Consider the following 6,000-nt stretch of genomic DNA (forward strand, 5'->3'; position numbering starts at 1 on the left):
TGAGAGGTGGGCACAGGGTTGCCCACAATTGGGTGCAACAGTGCTCGCATGGTAGCAGGGGTGCTCGGGTTCGGTGCAGGGGAAATCGTAGCTTGGTTCTAAAGCGCCAAACGCTTGGTTTCCTCTCCTGCTTGTTGCCTGTTGTTGTGGCTGTGGTTCTTCTGGTGCTCGAAATCAAGCTCCACACCATAACAATCTTTCATTAAAGACTGATTGCACCCAACACATTTTCTCCATGCCTGCATCTCCATATGTATCATTCTTTAGTCATATACCATCTTGCGACTCACCCCCGGTCTTAACCTTCATGAAATCCAACTGAAGCTAAGCATAACTTCAGTTTCTCAATTGTCACTACTATCATTAATATATCCGTAAAATTTTGAGTTGTGTGCATCTTCTCCAAGAATAACAACTTATCTTCTGAGAGAGCGAATAAAATGATACCTCAGCTAATTGTGTTTTTTCATGACATGAAAAATATCATTCTTAGCAAGATGAATCATATTCATATTGTCACTGTCATGTGATATGTGAGAAGAAGCAAACAACTAACCGACAATCACAAATCACCCCAACTTAGTGCCATAATAGTTCTGTTTTTAACAATACCAAAAGAATCCAATGATAACAATTGACTAAAAACTAATAGATGAACCACAACTGCTAATCAATTGAGCGCTTTATAATTATTTTTTAACATCATAACTCTACAAAAATTTATACCTTTGAAGATATGCAAAATAGTGCAATTGACACTCATATTAAAAATAATATATACTATGATATTGCCGTATGAAATAGTACAACATATTATCCTGAATGAGCAACAATTAAACAATAATTCCTCATCTAGTCATCTGTTTTCTAATGAGAGGGACAATAATGCTTACATATTTTTTCTTGTATGCATACTTGACAAGTCATTCGAATGTGAAACACTTTATTCAAACATTAGGTAAGAATCTACAAAACATAAAACGAAGCTAGATGAGGTCGCATACTACTCAAACACATTGAGCATGTATACATAATCCATAGGCGCAATGATGTGGGAGCTACCCAAAAAACGTCTCCCATTGTTTGCTATGGTACCGTGAACCAATTTTGTGACTTGGACAGGACAGGTAGCTTCCTAGCCACCTAGGACCGATTTAGAACAACAAATTGAGGGACGACCGACCTTCCTTACGTGGATTTGGGGCCTCCTTTCAATAGTGGGGCCAATCCTAATTACCTTGGCCTTATATCTTTGATTCATGTGTCTAGGTTATTAGTTTTTGTTCTGTTTCTATTCAGGACAGTCGTCGATATCTCAGTTTCTCTCTTTCAGAGTTGTATCCAAAGACGGGTGGTGCTCCGATTATAGCTCGCCCAAGGTGTTGACCTTCTTCCAAGGGTCGAACTTCTTCCAAGGGTCGAATCCTGATCTGGCTATAACTCATTCCCAATGGAGTATTTATCCTCTACATTCCCTTCACCGCTCCCCTTGTTTTGCTGCCACACCTCTTTCTTCGATGCAGCTATCCAGGACAGCCACCGTTGTTCTTCTCTGCAGTTCTCTTTCCGGCCACCTCCCTTGCACATTCTCTGCTGTCCTTTCGAATCAGCTGCCAGCTCTTCCTCTTGGTGTTTTTGGTTGCCCATAGCCTTCCTGCCTCAGACATGCTGCCATTACTGTTTTGCTGCAGCTTTTCCCTTCCCAACCATTGTCCCGACCTCCCGCTTTGCTTACTCACGGTCCCAGCCCTCTACCTTGGCTGCTACAGCATGCAACGCCTTCCCTTTGCTGTTTTGTTATTGTTCCAACCACCCACAAGCCCTACCACACCTCATCGACCTTCAAGAAGCCTTACCCATTTAGTCCACCACCCTCCAACACCCCCAACATTCCCATTCCAACCCACCTAGCAGACCTCCACTACCCTTGAGATATACTTGTGTTTGTTTGTGTCCCTTCAACGTATTGGTCATAACCGCCTATTGGTTTTTTCAGTAATAATATTGGTTTGCTTATTGTTATTTGGATTACCTTTGGTATCAAGCAACATAACATACACACACACACACACTCACATATTTAGGTCAAAAAGGTTTCATTGATCAAGAAAGTTCAACCATTGCATCTAACATAAGTGAAATCAAGTAGATCCTCTTTCAGCAAAGTCAAAAGATAAGGAGGAGGAGACTTATGTATCAAAATACTTTGGGTGTTAGAAGCATGTTTAACCAACCAGTCAACAGACACATTTCCTTCTCTAGGAGTATATGACTATTTAATCTTGAAGTTTGCTGTCATGTTGGATACCATTCTGAAGTGATGAGAAATTTGCCAATGGACAGCAGCAAGACCCATACAGCATTTCTATAAATATAGTGAGTCCATCTCCACCATGATTTGATGACAATGAAAGATCCTAGCCAGAGAAATAGCAGCCACCATTGCCTCAGCTTCAACTTGAAGAGCAGAATCAGCCACAACAGGAGAAGAAAAAAAATAAAATGGCCTAGCCAGCTAATAACAACTTATCTTCTGAGAGAGTGAATCAATGATACCTCAGTTAATTGTGTTTTTTCATGACAATGAAAGATGTTTGTCAATATCTAAGACTAACTCTTGTGCAATTAGAGTGTTATCAGTTATAGTTCTTCCCTTTGCAAATGCTGCTTGAAAAGGACTAACAATCAAGTGAAGGTGTGGCTATAGACTTGTCACCATGACTTTACAGATAATTTTAGAGATGGCACTATGACTTTACTGATAATTTTAGAGAGGACGGAAGTGAGGCTTATGGGTTTGAAGTCAGACCATTGAAGACTTTGCTGGGATTTAGGGATCAAATCAATCACAGCAGATTTGAAGTATTTATGTAGATCCCTGCCACTGAAAACTTATTGGATACCTGCTGCTATATCCTCCTTAATGATAGGCCAACAAGATTGATAAAACACACCCGAGAAACCATCAGGACATGCAGATTTGGATCCATCTACGTTCTTGACAGCAGTGTAAATCTCCTCCTGAGTTAGAATTTCAGTAAGCTGAATGTCAGGGATGTATCTTCTAATATCATTAAATAAATCGGCAGTGAATGCATTATCCTCCACCTGAGTTACCTTGAACAGTTCCTGAAAGTATTTAATGCCATCTTCAATAATCTCCTGACTCTCATTTATTTATTTGCCCTCTTGGTTTTTTAATTCTACCAATATTGTTGATTTGCCTTTTCTGTTTAATAAAAGCATAGAAATGAGAAGAGTTCCTATCTCCATCTACAAATAGGTACCCCACGGCCTTTTGCTTCAAGAAATTTTCCTCAATCCTGATAGCATCATTCAATGAGTCCTGAGCAGCAGCTAAATCGCCCAACTCAATTAGTTCATTGAAGTAATCCTGTTCTTTTCTTTTAATCACTTCCTCAGCATCCACTACTTTTTTATTAATGTCCCCAAAAACCTTCCAGCTCCACTTCTTTAAAGCTGAGGCCAAATTCTTATGGAGTAACAAAAGTTTGACCTAGGGATTCCCATAATGAGAGCTTTGACAGTTGTTTTCTACAAAGTTCAGAAAATTGGGATTAGAAGTCCAGAAATTGAGAAATCTAAATTGTCCTTTGCTGGGTTGTGTCTTGTCCAGGACATGTAATAGTATAGGAGAATGATCAGAATTTGTTTTATTCAAATTTTGAACTAAATAATTAGAATTTTGACCCAACCAATCAGAACTAGCAAAAAAATCTATCTAACCTCTGAAAGATTCTTCCCCTTCTCCAAGTAAATGTCGAACCAACATAGCCAAATTCAAATAAGTTAGCATCCTGTGTAGCATCATTAAACAGGTCCATCTGTTTCTGATTAGGTGTTCTGCCCCCTTTTCTCTTCCCAGCACTGGAAATCATAAAAAGATCCCCTCCAATTACCCAAGGCTCCTCACAGCTAGCACCAAAAGTCGTGATGAATTCACACAGTTCCACTCTATCAGCTTTACAAGTCCCAGCATACACAGCAATGAAAATAAAGGGTTAAAGCTCCATTGTAACGCTGGTAACAACAGATTGGTTAGCAGAAATGATGATATCCACATCAACAGCATTCCTCCGCAAAATTCATATTTTGTTTTTTGAGTTGGCAGCAAAATTGAAGAATCCTATTCTTCTCAGGCATCTTTTATTATTTTCTACACAAACTAAAGACTCTAACAAAGCAAGTAACATAATTTTTTGGTGTCTAATAATGTTTTATACTCTATTGGAGGTATCACTGCCAGCTATACCCCTTACATTCCAAATCAAAATTTTATAAATCATTAGTAAAGTATTTAACAGATCCCCTTGTCCTCCTAAGGGTAGTGATGCCATTTCTTTCCAATTGATTAGCTATATTATCTGCCTTGGCAACAGCACCCAAAGAGAATAAATGGTTCAATTCTCTTGACCCCTTAGCTTTCCTTTTTCTGCTTCTTTGAATCAGCCGTTCATCTTCTAATGCAGCCTGAGCTAGATGAATATCCGCTTCTTGTAGAATTTCCTCCCCGGAAGATATAGCAACTTCTTCTCCTGTCAACCTGTTCTCCACATCATCATATATAGCTTGCATCTTATCAGCTACCTTGTCCACCTGTTGTGCGCCAACTGGTTCATTATGGACTTCCACTTCTTTACCCTTCAAATCTGCTGTGTGCTCTGAACTTCCCCTATCTTCAATCAATCTAAATTAAGTTTTGATTGGATTAATCTGCTAGGAGCTACCTCTCCCTTCACTCTAAGCAGGCCAGAAGCATTGTTAGCATTATTGACATGTAGCAAACCATTCTCACATGAGAGCAAAGGACTCCTGACCTCAACATTTTTGTCAGTATTCTTCTCTGTCTATTCCACATTTCCCATTCCCTTCCTGTTTGTGTCAGCAATTATTATAGGTTCTGGATCCACCAAAGCTTCTTTGCCACTCCTATCCTTCTCGAGTTGTGGATGTGCCACATAGCAGTGGTCAATTGTATGCCCAATCATCCTACATTTAGAACAATAATAAGGTAGGTATACTATTTCAGCTATTTGCCAATAGCCAGAGTTAGGGGAGCCTAGCCAGATTGAATCAGGAAAGGGTAGGGTGATGTCCCTCTCCACCATCACTCTTGCCATGGATGGTCCAGTAAGATTGTGAGTTGCTATATCAACTTTTATTGGCTTACCATATATAGCACCTAAAGTAGCGTAATTTCAAACCAGGTAATTTGATCCACATAGATTATAGGAAGCTCCTCTTGGGGATTGAAATCAATTGGCCATTCAAGAACATTCATTGGTACTCCCTCCACAGAAAATTTCATTTGGAAAACCAATCCATAATCTCTCTTTTTCAAGCTTTATCATTATGCGTCTTCCATCAATTAATCCAACACTCCAATTACCTTCTAGTTTTAGATCTGAAAACAAATTACGAATTACTTCCATCTTAAGATGAGAGTAAGTAAACTTCCCCATCAGTGTGAATTCAAATGGGTCTGCTAACTGCGCCTATCCTGAAAGATAAGAGCTAATTTCCCATTTTTTCTCATTGCCTTCTTAATAAATCCTTTGGCCTTTTCTGACTCAAGTTGATCATGAAAATGTTGTGGGAAGAATATCTGAGCAACTTCAGTTTTAAATGATTGGTTGAGATGAGTGAAAGTTTTGTGGCTCCTCCCAATGCTTCCAAATAAAACGGCCTCTCCATATTCAAAAAGAACAAAAGAATAAAGAGGACCAAATGTAACAGTTTAAAAATTAAGAAGCTAACACTTAAACCAATGAAACAGTACTCAACAAACCAAAACCTCAAAAACAACACTTGGGAAGTGAATTTGAACCAAAAGAGAGAACACCAACAACACACAAGAGTAACTAAGCGCCATTACTCAGTAAACCCTAGAGGGAGAAGCCAGCCGCCTCCTCCATGCTAACTCTCTCTCTCTCTCTCTCTCTCACACAGACTCATCCATTGTATCCCTCCCCACCTCCC

General features: G+C 39.4%; 1 protein-coding gene across 2 annotated transcripts in view; it reads left to right on the forward strand.

Annotated features, from left to right (window-relative positions):
- Positions 1-6,000, forward strand: part of LOC110019395 (beta-galactosidase 3) — a 104,974-nt gene that overhangs the window by 48,700 nt on the left and 50,274 nt on the right. The window lies entirely within an intron of this gene.

The sequence above is a fragment of the Phalaenopsis equestris genome, unplaced genomic scaffold, assembly GCF_001263595.1.
Source record: "Phalaenopsis equestris unplaced genomic scaffold, ASM126359v1 Scaffold000055, whole genome shotgun sequence".
Classification (NCBI taxonomy): Eukaryota; Viridiplantae; Streptophyta; class Magnoliopsida; order Asparagales; family Orchidaceae; genus Phalaenopsis; species Phalaenopsis equestris.